We start from the raw sequence: 17,108 nt of genomic DNA, 5'->3' as shown, positions 1-17,108 counted from the left end.
AGAGCTTTATGAACCGGCGTTAGCCAGAAAGCTCTTAACTCCTGCTATTTTCAGGCGGCTGGAGTTTTGTCGTTAGAGCTCTAACGCTCACTTCAGAAACGACTCTAAATACCGGCGTTAGAAAGATCCCATTGAAAAGATAGGATACGCAAATGGCGTAGGGGGATCTGCGGTATGGAAAAGTCGCGGCTGAAAAGTGAGCGTTAGACCCTTTAATCACTGACTCCAAATACCAGCGGGCGGCCAAAACCAGCGTTAGGAGCCTCTAACGCTGGTTTTGACGGCTACCGCCGAACTCCAAATCTAGGCCTATATCATTAAATAAATTAAATAAAATACCTACAATTACCTACAATTAAACCTAACACTACACTATCAATAAATTAATTAAATACAATACCTACAAATAACTACAATGAAATAAACTAACTAAAGTACAAAAAATAAAAAATAACTAAGTTACAAAAAAAAAATAATATTTACAAACATAAGAAAAATATTACAACAATTTTAAACTAATTACACCTACTCTAAGCCCCCTAATAAAATAACAAAGCCCCCCAAAATAAAAAAATGCCCTACCCTATTCAAAATTACTAAAGTTCAAAGCTCTTTTACCTTACCAGCCCTGAACAGGGACCTTTGTGGGGCATGCCCCAAGAAGTTCTGCTCTTTTGCCTGTAAAAAAAAACATACAATACCCCCCCCAACATTACAACCCACCACCCACATACCCCTAATCTAACCCAAACCCCCCTTGAATAAACCTAACACTAAGCCCCTGAAGATCTTCCTACCTTATCTTCACCATACCAGGTTCACCAATCGCTCCAGAAGAGCTCCTCCGATGTCCTGATCCAAGCCCAAGCGGTGGGCTGAAGAGGTCCATGATCCGGCTGAAGTCATCATCCAAGCGGGAGCTGAAGAAGTACATGATCCGGCTGAAGTCTTCATCCAAGCGGGAGCTGAAGAGGTCCATGATCCGGATGAAGTCTTCTATCAACGGCATCTTCAATCTTCTTTCTTCGGGAGCCATCATCTTCCATCCGACGCGGAACATCCTCTTCTCCCGACGCCTACTAGCCGAATGAAGGTACCTTTAAGGGACGTCATCCAAGATGGCATCCCTCGAATTCCGATTGGCTGATAGGATTCTATCAGCCAATCGGAATTAAGGTAGGAAAATTCTGATTGGCTGATGGAATCAGCCTATCAGAATCAAGTTCAATCCGATTGGCTGATCCGATCAGCCAATCAGATTGAGCTCGCATTCTATTGGCTGTTCCGATCAGCCAATAGAATGCAAGCTCAATCTGATTGGCTGATCGGATCAGACAATCGGATTGAACTTGATTCTGAGTGGCTGATTCCATCAGCCAATCAGAATATTCCTACCTTAATTCCGATTGGCTGATAGAATCCTATCAGCCAATCGGAATTCGAGGGACGCCATCTTGGATGACGTCCCTTAAAGGAACCGTCATTCTTCAGTTGGACGTCGCCGGATGAAGATGGGTCCGCGTTGGAGGTCTTCAGGATGGAGCCGGTCCTCATCGGATGAAGATAGAAGATGCCGCTTTGAAGATGATGGTTGCCGGTCCGGATCTACTCTTCTTCCCGGATAGGATGAAGACTTTGGAGCCTCTTCTGGGCCTCTTCAGCCACCGGATGATGGATCGCCAGCCCCCGCTTGGGTTGGATGAAGATTTTGGAGCCAGGACGGATCGGTGATAACTGGTGAGGTGAAGACAAGGTAGGATGATCTTCAGGGGCTTAGTGTTAGGTTTATTTAAGGGGGGGTTGGGTTAGATTAGGGGTATGTGGGTGGTAATGTTGGGGGGGGGTATTGTATGTTTTTTTTACAGGAAAAAGAGCGGAACTTCTTGGGGCATGCCCCACAAAGGGCCATGTTCAGGGCTGGTAAGGTAAAAGAGCTTTGAACTTTAGTAATTTAGAATAGGGTAGGGCATTTTTTATTTTGGGGGTCTTTGTTATTTTATTAGGGGGCTTAAAGTAGGTGTAATTAGTTTAAAATTGTTGTAATATTTTTCTTATGTTTGTAAATATTTTTTTATTTTTTGTAACTTAGTTCTTTTTTATTTTTTGTACTTTAGTTAGTTTATTTCATTGTAGTTATTTGTACATATTGTATTTAATTAATTTATTGATAGTGTAGTGTTAGGTTTAATTGTAGGTAATTGTAGGTATTTTATTTAATTAATTTAATGATAGTGTAGTGTTAGGTTTAATTGTAACTTAGGTTAGGATTTATTTTACAGGTAATTTTGTAATTATTTTAACTAGGTAACTATTAAATAGTTCTTAACTATTTAATAGCTATTGTACCTGGTTAAAATAATTACAAAGTTGCCTGTAAAATAAATATTAATCCTAAAATAGCTACAATGTAATTATAAATTATATTGTAGCTATATTAGGATTTATTTTACAGGTAAGTATTTAGCTTTAAATAGGAATAATTTATTTAATAAGAGTTAATTAATTTTGTTAGATTAGGGGTTAATGTTTGAAGTTAGGTGTCGGTGATGTTAGGGAGGGCAGATTAGGGGTTAATACTATTTATTATAGGGTTAGTGAGGCGGATTAGGGGTTAATAACTTTATTATAATAGCGGTGTGGTCCGCTCGGCAGATTAGGGGTTAATAAGTGTAGGCAGGTGGAGGTGACGTTGTGGGAGGCAGATTAGGGGTTAATAAATATAATATAGGGGTCGGCGGTGGTAGGGGCAGCAGATTAGGGGTACATAGCTATAATGTAGGTGGCGGCGCTTTGCGGTCGGCAGATTAGGGGTTAATTATTGTAGGTAGCTGGCGGCGACGTTGTGGGGGGCAGATTAGGGGTTAATAAATATATTACAGGGGTCGGCGGTGTTAGGGGCAGCAGATTAGGGGTACATAAGTATAACGTAGGTGGCGGTCGGCAGATTAGGGGTTAAAAAAATTTAATCGAGTAGCGGCGATGTGGGGGGACCTCGGTTTAGGGGTACATAGGTAGTTTATGGGTGTTAGTGTACTTTAGAGTACAGTAGTTAAGAGCTTTATGAACCGGCGTTAGCCCAGAAAGCTCTTAACTACTGACTTTTTTCTGCGGCTGGAGTTTTGTCATTAGAATTCTAACGCTCACTTCAGCCACGACTCTAAATACCGGAGTTAGAAAGATCCCATTGAAAAGATAGGATACGCAAATGACGTAAGGGGATCTGCGGTATGGAAAAGTCGCGGCTGAAAAGTGAGCGTTAGACCCTTTTTTGAGTGACTCCAAATACCGGAGTTAGCCTAAAACCAGCGTTAGGAGCCTCTAACGCTGGTTTTCACGGCTAATGCCAAACTCCAAATCTAGGCCTTAGTTATTTAAAAACAACTCACCAATAATGATCTACTGTCCCACTCTGTACACACCTCAACTGGTATGCAACATATTACATCCAGTTCTTCTTATATATTATTTACCCACCTTCTATTTATTTCTTGTTTGCATAATTATCTTTCTTATATCTACTATAGCATACAACTCTAAGTAATTATATGTTTCTCCTTCTCCAGGTCTGTCTCACCAAGCAACATGCAACATTCCTTCCTAAGTCCAATGTCTCGTGCACTCACATATGATTTCCCATATTAAGAATTTCTATTATGTTCTAATTTAAATTTGTTATGGGATTCAGGAAACAATAAGGGTACCAGTAATTTTTATGTTTGTTACATAAAGACCAGATATTCAATTCTAAGCCCTATTTTCCTGTACTCATAAAAATACCATAACATTACTTTGCCAAAATTCATATTTTCATATTTCTTCAAACAGCAGCTGTTTTTGTTAATCCATATTTTGACATGATATGGCTATTAGAGATGTGTGCTTCTGCACAAGGCATTCCTGACACTTTAACTATTTTATAAAAAAAAAATACAAAATTTTCCAGTTAATTACATTTATAGTGGCCAAATATATGACTGTTTCCTTCCTTCCTCCACTTGGGTATTTCCTTTACTCACTATATGAAGAACATTATTTTTTTTTTTTCGTCCACACAAATATTTTACTTATAATAACAAGTGATTTCACTTTTGAATGAAAAGTTAATTTCATGCCTATATGAGTAAATAAATGAATACATAAAATACCTGTTCACAGCTGCTTTCTACAGAAGGAGAAGAAGAGGAATGATTCCTTGTGGTCAAAGATGAAAAATATATCAAATTAAATATTTAAAGATCCATTAACACCTAGTAAGTAACACTTTTGGGAACATATCAACATGTTGTTTGATACAATTTGTTACAATTTGATTACAGTTTGATACAATTTGTTACAATTTGATTACAGTTTGATACAATTTTTCAACATCCTTCTACTTGCCTTATTTTGAAAAGTCATTCTGGTTTTGTTTCTGGAGTAGGCAATGTTTGCCACTGTAAAAATATTTTTTAGCAAAACTGTCACCGGTTTGCAGATCTCATCTCTGTTGAGGCCAATATATATATATATATATATATATTAAACTAATTTGCTTAAAAATGACCAGTTATGATGGATTATCAAACTGTATAGATGGGACAAATTTTTTCCAAACTGATCACATTACAAAAGATTTTGCCCTTATTTAATATGGCAGCTTTTTTAACTTATGAAAAAGAGAAATGCTATCGGGGGAGAATTAAATTACTAGGGGAGATAAAAAGAAGAGGTATAGGATAGGCCTAGATTTAATAAAACCTAATATCATTATTTTTCATTTGATATGTGAGGTATCATGTATTGGCATCTCACATAACTATATATGTTAAAAGCAGGAATGGCCACTAAAAAATATAGGTGAAAAAATGCTCAATGAACTTTGAAGATGATCTCAACTATTCAAAGAGAGTGCAAACCTTATTCAAAGAGAGTGCAAACCTTCTTCAAAGAGAGTGCAAACCTTATTCAAAGAGAGTGCAAACCTTATGAACTGTGTATAACATGCAATCAAAAGTTACCTGCATTATATAATTATCTCTATAGTAAACAAATACAAGTGGTAAACTATAAACAGTTACATTTAATGTGTTGCAGAAAATGGTGATTTATATTTCAACAAAGCAGAAAAGATTCAAGCAGCTTATCTTAAACTGAACAGTTTAAATAATAAAATACATAAACTGGCTTGCCCATTACAGTTGCTAAAGTAATTCATTATAGATTAGTATTTTATTTTTCTGTACTAAAGAATGGCTTAAATAGTAGCAGAAGTAATGAGAGCTGCTAATATTCATTAAATAAGAGACCATTCATTCAATATTTCAGAGGATAAAGTGTTTAACATTGGAGCATTGTTCTCTAGTATCACTATCAACCAACATAAGAAGAGTATTACCACTATGTAACAGGTGTTGCACATGTATATAAAATCTGTTAAAACTTACACTATAACCTCAATAAGTTGCAGCCATAATATCACTAACTATATCACCCTGTACATTTAAAATACGCTTTAATTATGTGAAGGTAGTTTACTGAGAAAAAGGTCCTTCAAACTGCGCCAATATGATACCTTAAGAAATGTTATTCATGTCTATAGCCTAAATGGCAGCATTTATCCAAAATATAGGTGGGAGGTTCATCTGGTGCCCTTCGGTTAATAGCCAATGCATTTGTTAGTTTTTGACATACTGCGCTTGAAAATTGTGTAACACTTTTTTTTGAGTGACTGCACACGACAAATAACAGCTTTTATTAACCCATATAGGCCTAGATTAGAAGGGGCTGATTTACTAAAGTGTGGACGGACATGATACGATGTAGTGTATCATGTCCTCCGCACATCGATAAATGTCGACAGCATACGCTGTCGGCATTTATCATTACACAAGCAGTTCTGGTGAACTGCTTGTGCAATGCCGCCCCCTGCAGATTCACAACCAATTGGTAACTAGCAGGGTTTGTCAACCAGCCAGATTGTAGGATCGGGCAGGTTGAAGGCCGCAGCCTCAGAGCAGGCGGACAAGTTATGAAGCAGCAGTCCTCTACCGGGAAATCATACCTCCGCAATAATTTGTTAACTGTGCAGTTCTTCAATCTATTAATTTATTTGGTACTTGGAGAATAGTACATACAACCAGAAAAGATTACACCTTTTTCTCTCATCCACAACATTCATATTCTAGACTAGACTATATATTATGTAATCAAACAATGCTATCAAATCTCATCCACTCTAAAATATCTCACACAAATTGGTCAGACCATAGTATGGTCATAACCACATTTAAATGGTCAGATAAATTTCAAAACACATTTGATTGGAGACTTAATGACTCCATCCTCACAAACCAAGAAACAGTAGAGGAAATTATAAAACTTTCAGATGAATACTTCCTCATAAATAAACCTGAGGATACATTGGCAGCAAACAACTGGGAGGCGTATAAATGTTTTATACGCGGTGTACTAATCAAACATATAGCCAAACAACGTAAACTCAGATCTGCCCAATACCTTTCATTGATGACTGATCTTGCCACCCAAGAAGCTATTTATAAATCAGATCTGACCTCTACCTCGAAACTCTCAAATCTAAACACAGCGAAGGATAACCCTAACAAATTTCTTATACAAAACGGACATATCTCTTCACTACTATTGATCAAGGTAACGTCTTCCCCCAACCCCTCCTAGAAGCCCTAATAACTGTCATCCCAAAACCAGATAAAGCAAAGGACCAAGTAGGTAATTATAGATCAATATCGCTTATCAACATTGATATAAAGATTTATGCCAAAATACTCGCAAATCGAATGAACGTAATCTTGCCAAAAATTATCCACCCGGATCAAGTAGGATTCATCAAGGCCAAGAGGCAAAAGATAATACACTTAGACTATTGCATTCACTTCAAAATGCTTATGACGACCACACTCCCCTTGCCCTTCTCTCTACTGACGCCGAGAAGGCTTTCGACAGGGTGGACTGGCAGTTTATGTGGAAAACCCTGTCGAAATTTGGCTTTTCAGAAACATTTATCACCAGGATTCAAGCCTTATATCACGGACCTAGAGCTAGGATTAGAGTAAATAATAATACCTTGCAATCATTCCCAATCTCTAATTGCACACGCCAAGGATGCCCGCTCTCACCTCTATTATCTGCACTCACAGTAGAAATCCTAGCAACACATATCAGAAACAACCCAGATATACAAGGATTACAATTTGGTGACATTTCCCAAAAGTGCCTCTTGTTTGCGGACGATGTGATCCTCACTTTAAAATCTCCATCCACCACTTTACCTGCTTTAATTGAAACCCTAGAAAAATACAAACAAGTTTCAAATTTTTCCATTAATATGGGAAAATCTGGGCTTATACCAATCAATCTGTCACCACAGGTTATAGAATCTGTAGCACATCATACCAATTTCGCTATAACAGATAAACTCAAATATCTTGGTTTAATAATTCCAAAAAATGCTCACAATTTATTCTCTGACAACTTTATTTCTCTCCAACTACACGTTAAAAACCTGCTGAAGACCTGGCATAAGCAAGGACATTTATCATGGCTAGGTAGAATCAACACAGTTAAAATGATGATAATACCTAAATACCTATACCTTTTTCAAGCACTACCATTGGCTCTACCCAACGCTTATTTTAGCACACAACAAAATCTGTTAAACTCGTTTATCTGGTCTTATAAAAGACCTAGGGCTCCATGTACTAAGCAGTCAATTCATCCGTCATTGTAGACGCGGATAAACTCGCCGTTACTCGCTGCGGGCGAAATGGTGTCCGCTGTCGCTATGTACTAATATTCCCCCAATAAATAGACAAGTCTAGCCCGCCGCGAGCAGTTGCGGATTGTTGATAAATTTGACGCCTCGCTCGCCGCGACTAAGCTGATGTACTTAACTTTCAGTTGAATTGTCTGGCCAATTATTAACACGTGACATGCAAGGTGTCACGAACATCATAGTAGTCGCGGGAATAGAATTTTGCTCCTATAAAAGTTCAACTTATCTAAACAACTTTATTATTGTTCAAAATTTTTTGAAGAGTGATAACAGAGCGTTATTTTTGTAATATTTATTTACAATTTGGATATGGCTTCATCTGGATCTGATAATATATAAATATTAATATAAAAATAATTATAAAGATTGACAACTATACAATACAAATTTAAATAGATTACTCTTTAATTACAGTCGACAAATTGGGCGCAATTTATGTACATGGAAATGAGAGACAAATTAGACGCCAGTTATGCTGTAAGTACAATGCTGATATTACTGCCTTTTATATATGTCTAGACTGGCGTCTAGATTGACTTTCCTATTGTTTTGTACCTTGCCCGCCACCTAAAAGGTGGCGAGGCAAAAATAACGAGGTGGGAGCGGAAATTGTAGCGAGCGGACAAATAGATTTTTTAGTAAATTCGTTTTTGGCGAGTTGGTGGTCAAATGTGTCTAATTACAGTGAAAAATGGAGCGGTAGCGAGGTTTGGCGGATAAGTACGCTCGCAATTTTAAAGATGCGAGTTTTAACATAATTGACGGCTTTGTACATATCAGTTTGCGAATTTTGACGCGAGATTTGTTGCGGGTAGCTCGCTGACTGCTTAGTACATGGAGCCCCTAGAGTAGCTCAACACACCCTATATCTTAGCAAAGTGGATGGAGGCCTTAATGTCCCTAATTTAACCAACTACTACAGAGCAGCACACTTAAAAAGAATAATCTCATGGAACCACTCTCCCCCTACTAACATGTGGGTTCAAATCGAAAGTCACTTATCAAATATCAAACATATGAGGGATATAGCCTGGTTACCTAAAACTCATAGACCACATCTTTTACTGCGTAACAGATTAATTAAAGCCACACTTGAAGTTTGGGATTATGTGATCAGCCATACGAAGGGAGTGTCTACCTTGATATCCCCATTTACTCCGATACTGAGCAATCACTAACGGCTAGATTTAGAGTTTTGTTGGTAAAGACCCGCGTAGCTAACGCCGCTTTTTTTCCCAACGCACCCTTAAGACAACGCTGGTATTTAGAGTTGTCTGAAGGGCTGCCTTAGGCTCCAAAAAGGGTGCGTTGAGCCTAATGTACCGCCACTTCAACCCTCAATACCAGCAATGCTTACGGTAGCTGTAAGCAGCTAAAACGTGCTTGTGCACTATATCCCCATAGGAAACAATGGGGCAGTTTGGGCTGAAAAAAAACCTGACACCTGCAATAAAGCAGCGTTCAGCTCCTAACGCAGCCCCATTGTTTCCTATGGGGAAACACTTTCTAAGTCTGCACCTAACACCCTAACATGAACCCCAAGTCTAAACACATCTAACCTTACACTTATTAACCTCTAATCTGCCGCCCCAGCTATCGCTGACACCTGCATTATATTATTAACCCCTAATCTGCTGCTCCGTACAATGCCGCAACCTACATTATCCCTATGTACCCCTAATCTGCTGCCCCTAATATCGCCGACCCCTATATTATATTTATTAACCCCTAATCTGCCCCCCACAACGTCGCCTCCACCCGCCTACACTTATTAACCCCTAATCTGCCGAGCGGACCGCACCGCTATTATTATAAAGTTATTAACTCCTAATCCGCCTCACTAACCCTAACCCCCCAACGTCGCTGCTATTTTACCTACACGTATTTACCCCTAATCTGCCAACCGGACCTCGCCGCGACTCTAATAAAGTTATTAACCCCTAAACCGCTGCACTCCCGCCTCGCAAACCCTATAATAAATAGTATTAACCCCTAATCTGCCCTCCCTAACATTGCCGCCACCTAACTTCAAGTATTAACCCCTAATCTACTGACTGGACCTCGCTGCTACTATAATAAATGTATTAACCCCTAAAGCTAAGTCTAACCCTAACCCTAACACCACCCTAAATTAAATATAATTTTAATCTAACGAAATAAATTAAATATTATTATCTAAAGTATTCCTATTTAAATCTAAATACTTACCTGTAAAATAAACCCTAATATAGCTACAATATAACGAATAATTATATTGTTGTAGCTATTTTGGGATTTATATTTATTTTACAGGCAACTTTGTATTTATTTTAACTAGGTACAATAGCTATTAATAGTTATTTACTATTTAATAGCTACCTAGTTAAAATAATTACAAAATTACCTGTAAAATAAATCCTAACCTAAGTTACAATTAAACCTAACACTACACTATCAATAAATTAATTAAATCAATTAACTAAAAGTACCTACAATTACCTACAATTAAATAAACTAAACTAAATTACAAAAACAAACAAACACTAAATTACAAAAAATAAAAAAAGATTACAAGAATTTTAAGCTAATTACACCTACTCTAAGCCCCCTAATAAAATAACAAAGCCCCCCAAAATAATAAAGGTCCCTACCCTATTCTAAATTAAAAAGTAACCAGCTCTGTTACCAGCCCTTAAAAGGGTTTTTTGCGGGGCATGCCCCAAAGTAAACAGCTCTTTTGCCAGTAAAAAAACCCACAATACCACCCCCAACATTACAACCCACCACCCACATACCCCTACTCTAACCCAAACCCCCCTTAAATAAACCTAACACTACCCCCCTGAAGATCTCCCTACCTTGAGTCGTGTTCACCCAGCTGGGCACCGATGGACCAAAAGAGGACATCCGGAGCGGCAGAAGTCCGGTAGACATCTTCATCCAAGCGGCATCTTCTATCTTCATCCATCCGGAGCGGAGCGGAGCCATCTTCTTCCAGCCGACGCGGATCCATCCTTCTTCCACGACGCCTACTCGCCGAATGAAGGTTCCTTTAAATGACATCATCCAATATGGCGTCCCTCGAATTCCGATTGGCTGATAGGATTCTATCAGCCAATTGGAATTAAGGTAGGAAAAATCTGAGTGGCTGATTGAATCAGCCAATCAGATTCAAGTTCAATCGGATTGGCTGATCCAATCAGCCAATCAGATTGAGCTCGCATTCTATTGGCTGATCGGAACAGCCAAAAGAATGCAAGCTCAATCTGATTGGCTGATTGGATCAGCCAATCCGATTGAACTTGAATCTGATCAGATTTTTCCTACCTTAATTCCGATTGGCTGATAGAATCCTATCAGCCAATCGGAATTTGAGGGACGCCATCTTGGATGATGGGGTGGTATTGTGGTTTTTTTTACAGGCAAAAGAGCTGTTTACTTTGGGGCATGCCCCTCAAAAAGCCATTTTAAGGGCTGGTAAAAGAGCTGGTTACTTTTTAATTTAGAATAGGGTAGGGACCTTTATTATTTTGGGGGGCTTTGTTATTTTATTAGGGGGCTTAGAATATGTGTAATTAGCTTAACATTCTTGTAATCTTTTTTTATTTTTTGTAATTTAGTGTTGTTGTTTTTTTGTAATTTAGTTTAGTTTATTTAATTGTAGGTAATTGTAGGTATTTGTAGTTAATTGATTTAAATTATTTATTGATAGTGTAGTGTTAGGTTTAATTGTAACTTAGGTTAGGATTTATTTTACAGGTAATTTTGTAATTATTTTAACTAGGTAGCTATTAAATAGTAAATAACTATTTAATAGCTATTGTACCTAGTTAAAATAAATACAAAGTTGCCTGTAAAATAAATATAAATCCTAAAATAGCTACAATATAATTATTCGTTATATTGTAGCTATATAAGGGTTTATTTTACAGGTAAGTATTTGGATTTAAATAGGAATACTTTAGTTAATAATATTTAATTTATTTTGTTAGATTAAAATTATATTTAATTTAGGGGGGTGTTAGGGTTAGGGTTAGACTTAGCTTTAGGGGTTAATACATTTATTATAGTAGCGGTGAGTTCCGGTCGGCAGATTAGGGGTTAATACTTGAAGTTAGGTGGCGGCGATGTTAGGGAGGGCAGATTAGGGGTTAATACTATTTATTATAGGGTTTGCGAGGTGGGAGTGCAGCGGTTTAGGGGTTAATAACTTTATTAGAGTAGCGGCGAGGTCCGGTCGGCAGATTTGGGGTTAATAAGTGTAGGTAAGGTAGCGGTGACATTGGGGGGGCAGATTAGGGGTTAATAAATATAATATAGGGGTCAGCGATGTTAGGGGCAGCAGATTAGGGGTTCATAGGGATAATGTAGGTGGCGGCGGTGTGCGGTCGGTAGATTATGGGTTAAAATATTTACTCTAGTGGCGGCGATGTGGGGGGCCTCGGTTTAGGGGTACATAGGTAGTTTATGGGTGTTAGTGTACTTTAGAGCAGTGTTTTTCAACTAGTGTGCCATGAGAGATCCTCAGGTGTGCCACGGCAGACTGACAACAGTGTGACATATTTTTTAAACTTTGCTTGTTTTTTACTCCCAGTGCAGGGGTAGTTTGTAGGAGGCATGGCATTACAGCATAATACATACAGTATGTGTGTGTTTGTGTGTATGTGCATATATATATGCTGTATTAGGCTACAATGTGTGATTTTTTTTAAATTTTGGGATGGTGGTGTGCCACAGGAATTTTTAATGTAAAAAAGTGTGCCACGGCAAAAAAAAGGTTAAAAATCACTGCTTTAGAGCACAGTAGTTAAGAGCTTTATAAACCGGCGTTAGCCCATAAAGCTCTTAACTACTGACTTTTTTCTGCGGCTGGTGTCTTGTCGGTAGTGGGTCTACCGCTCACTTCAGCCAAGACTCTAAATACCAGCGTTAGGAAGATCCCATTGAAAATATAGGATACGCAATTGACGTAAGGGGATCTGCGGTATGGAAAAGTTGCAGCTTGAAAGTGAGCGTTAGACCCTTTCCTGCCTGACTCTAAATACCAGCGGCCAGCCAAAACCAGCGTTAGGACCCCTTAACACTGCTTTTGACGGCTAACGCAGAACTCTAAATCTAGCCATTATTCTTGAAACATAGCTCTTTCACCCATACTAATGTACATAAGACATTACAGAATCTCTCTATATATTTAAGTACGGACTCTGTTGGTGATAAAGACAGAATGCAGCTCAATGAAGAAATGGGACCCCCGTTTCATAACTGGTATGCGTATTTACAAATTAGGCACGCCATCAATAACAATCCATATAAGCAAGATGTATTGAGGCCATTAACGCTTTACGAACAGTTATGTACAAACCCTAATATCAAAAAAGCTCACCTTTCCATGACTTATAAAATTCTTAGAGGTTCCTTTCCGGAAAAACGTCCGGCATACTTGATGAGGTGGAACGAAGAATTGTTGGGCGACTTAAATGGCAATGATTGGAAACGTTGTTTCCTCTTAACTCACTCTTCCTCCGCCTCGCTAACTATGTCTGAACTGAATTTTAAGATAATTGCACGTTGGTACTTGACACCTCATCGTCTATGAATTATTTACCCTACCGCATCTTCTAGCTGCTGGAGGAGGTGTGGAGGAGTTGGTACTATGACTCACATTTGGTGGTCCTGTCCTAGCCTAACTGCTTTTTGGTCACAGATAGAGCAAAACATAAACCATATCTTGGGTACGAATATTTCCCTTAACCCAAACATTATCCTCCTCAACCATATTCCACGCATTCATTGTGTATACCGTAAAAAATTACTGCTAATTATGTTAACCTGTGCTAAGAGATTAATTCCAAGATTATGGAAAATACAAGAGTCACCCACTTTCTCCCAATGGACCGCAGAAGTAGACCACACCATATCACTTGAAAGAATGCACTACTGTTATATAAGCAAACAAGATTTAATAGTTAACATACTATTCCTGTGGGAACAAAGGCTCCATAATAATGTATAACAAGTCTGAAATTATGTTAGGACAAATGACTAGAAACTATTGTATTGGATTGAACTAACTTGTTTTATTCTGCAATTCAGGGCCCGAGTTACATTTATGTATGTGGATTTCGAATGGTCCTGAGACATTGTGATTAAGATACGACATTTTTACCCCTATCACACCCTACCCTTTCCCTTTCCCCGTGTACCTTTTCCATTTCTTCCTACCCTCCCTATTTTTTTATTTGTATTTCATCTATTGTACAAATATGTTAACCCTTGGAAAATGATGGGTCACTGTTATAATACAAAGTATATTTCTTTCAAAATATTTACTTGTCAAAAATGTTATGTTGCACTAATGTAATCTCAATCTACCCAATAAAAAATATTTGAATGAAAAAAAAAAAATTGCGAAATTTTACAGCAGTATTTAGGATTGCGTTCAAGGGCAACACTTAACTCATCACTTAAAGTGAATGTAAATTTTGATGCTAAAGTGTCCGGTTTTTAAAACTTCGATTAAAAACAGGGGCACTTTAATTCATCAAAATTTACATTTCACTCCTGTTGTGAAAAAAAACTTACCTTTTAATCTTCACAGCAGCTCCAGCTTCCTCCGGTCTCACACACCTTATACGGGCCCTGCCAAGATGCTTGCATCTTGTTGGTCCTCACAGGCTTGAGCACCAAAACTTTCTGTCCAACCTGGAAGACCCACTGCCGGGCACCACCTCTTCTGTCTCCCCTGGGCCACCTGGAGATTCTCCCTTACCATCAGGGACAGTTTCTCCATGCGGTCCCGGAGTTCCAGGATATATGGCACTATGGGGATCCCCTCCTGCTCTGTCTCTCCCTCCCAGTGTCCTCTAATGAGATCCAGGGTCCGCGGACCCTTCTCCCATAGAGTAACTCAAAGGGAGAGAACCCAGTAGATTTCTGGGGCACCTCTCTGTATGCAAATAACAGATGAGGCAGGAATCGCTCCCAGTCTCTGCAAGCATCAGTAAAGGTCCTCAGCATCTGCTTGAGGGTGCCATTAAAGCGCTCACAGAGACCGTGATAAGGCGAACTGAGCAGCGGTTTAATGCCGCACACCTTCCACAGCTGCTGGGTGAGCACAGCGGAAAACTGGGTCCCCTGATCGGAGAGAATCTCCTTAGGGAAACCGACCCTAGTAAAAACCTTAACCAGGGCTTCAGCTACTGTCTCTGCCTCTATATTAGACAGTGCTACTGCCTCTGGGTAACCAGTGGCATAGTCCACCACGGTGAGAATATACTTCTTACCTGATGGACTAGCTCTGGCCAGTGGACCCAAAATGTCAATGGCTATGCGGGAAAAGGGTTCCCCAATGATAGGCATAGACATAAGCCTAGCTTTTGGGTGATCCCCCCGCTTACCCACCCGTTGACAGGTGTCACAAGTACCACAATATACCCGCACATCTCTGTTAAAATTGGGCCAGAAGAAATTTTGGGTGATCCTATGAGCTGTGTGGCGGGACCCTAGATGTCCAGCTAATGGTACATCATGCCCAATCCGCAGAATCTCTTGCCGGTATTTCGCAGGCACCACCAGCTGCCGATTCTGTGGAGGGGCAGTACTTTTCTGGGAAGGTTTAGGGATTCTATATAGCTTATCCCCCACCCACTCATAACGTTCCCCATCTACCCCCTCTTCTCCAGCATCTGCCCTAGCCCTATACTTCTGAAGGGTCGGATCCTCCCGGGTTTCCCTCCCGTACGTCTCTGGGGTATCCCAGCCTAAGGGGGCCTGATCTAGGGTACAAGTCGGGGAAGAGAGTCTTACCTGGGTCTCAGCAGCAGGTGGGTCGGTCTGGGCGGCACGGGTCTGGGCACGGGTAGTCACAGGGTTAACATCAGCAGGACCCATTGGAGTGTAAGCAGAAACAAGGGGGGCCAAGTAATTTCCAAGGAGAACATCAGCTGGTAAGTCCTTCATGACCCCCACATTCACATGTCTAGCTCCCACTCCCCAATCCAAATGTACCCGGGCAGCAGGTAGGCGGAACACAGCTTCCCCTGCTACCCTCACAGCCACAGTGTCTCCGGTGTGCTGGTTCTCAGACACCAAGTTCTTTTGGAGCAAGGTCATGGTAGCACCAGTATCTCGTAGACCACTGACCTCCTTCCCATTCACTTTAACCAGTTGCCGGTGCTGTTGTCGGTTATCCTGATGGGCAGCTTGCACGGGGTCTGCTTCATGTAGGATGCCCCAGCATTCTTCCTCCTCTACGTAGTGGGCAGCAGGCTGAGGGTTATGTGGGTTTCTGCTGGCGGGTCTCCTCCAGGACTGTGCTTGGTTCGCTGTGTTTAGGGGACACTGTGGTCTTTTGTACCCTAGTTGCTTACATCCAAAGCACCAAATAGGTTGTGAGTAGTCCCGTGAGTTGAACCGGGCTGTCTGAGGATAGTTTGTGGCTGAAGGCGGTGTGGTAGAGCGGTGCATTGGGGGTTGGTAACTGGTAGCTGCTGGGGTGACTGTGGGTCGGTACTCCACTCTGGCAGGGGGCTTAGTGGTAGCAGTGTCCAGTTTGCGGGCATCCGTATACTCATCTGCCAGGCGAGCAGCTTCATGCAGTGTGGAGGGTTTACGGTCCCAAACCCACTCTCTAACTCCTGCGGATAACTTGTTGAAGCAATGTTCCAACAGGAATAGCTGCAGCACCTCTTCCCCAGATACGGCTTGGCACCCCGCCATCCAGTGAGCTGCTGTGCGGTGCACCTTACATGCCCACTCAACGTAGGAATCTCCAGCTAATTTAACAGTGTCTCTGAACTGCCTCCTGTATGCCTCTGGTGTAATCGCATACCTGGAGAGAAGAGCTTTTTTTACAATTATAATCACCGACTTCCTCATCTGGAATGGCCCGAAAAGCCTCACTGGCCCGGCCGGATAATTTTCCGGATAATATCGTGACCCAGTCCTCTGCGGGTACCTTGTGTAGTGCACATTGCCTCTCAAAATCCGCAAGGTACCCATCAATCTCTACTTCTGTTTCAATGAAGTTTTTAAAAGCTGCAAAATGTACCTTTCTCTTTTCCACTGGGGTTGCTGTGACTTGGGCTGCTGCAGCGCTGCTTTGGCGAAGTAGGTTGGCATCCACAGCTGCTATGACCCGGTCGATAATTTCGGCAGTCAGGTTGGGGCCATAATGTGCCAGTCTTATTTTAACCACCCGGTCAAAGCTTGCTTCTTCGGGAGTTCTGTCTGATATGCTGGGCTCATTTTTTCCTTCGGGCCCTGGTACTCCGTCCATCTCGGTCAGTATTGTAATAATCTCCCTCTTCAAGAAGTCACTTTTTTAAGTCCCGTAACAAGC

This window comes from Bombina bombina, chromosome 9, assembly GCF_027579735.1.
Source record: "Bombina bombina isolate aBomBom1 chromosome 9, aBomBom1.pri, whole genome shotgun sequence".
Classification (NCBI taxonomy): domain Eukaryota; kingdom Metazoa; phylum Chordata; class Amphibia; order Anura; family Bombinatoridae; genus Bombina; species Bombina bombina.
Note: the sequence above shows the minus strand (reverse complement) of the source record.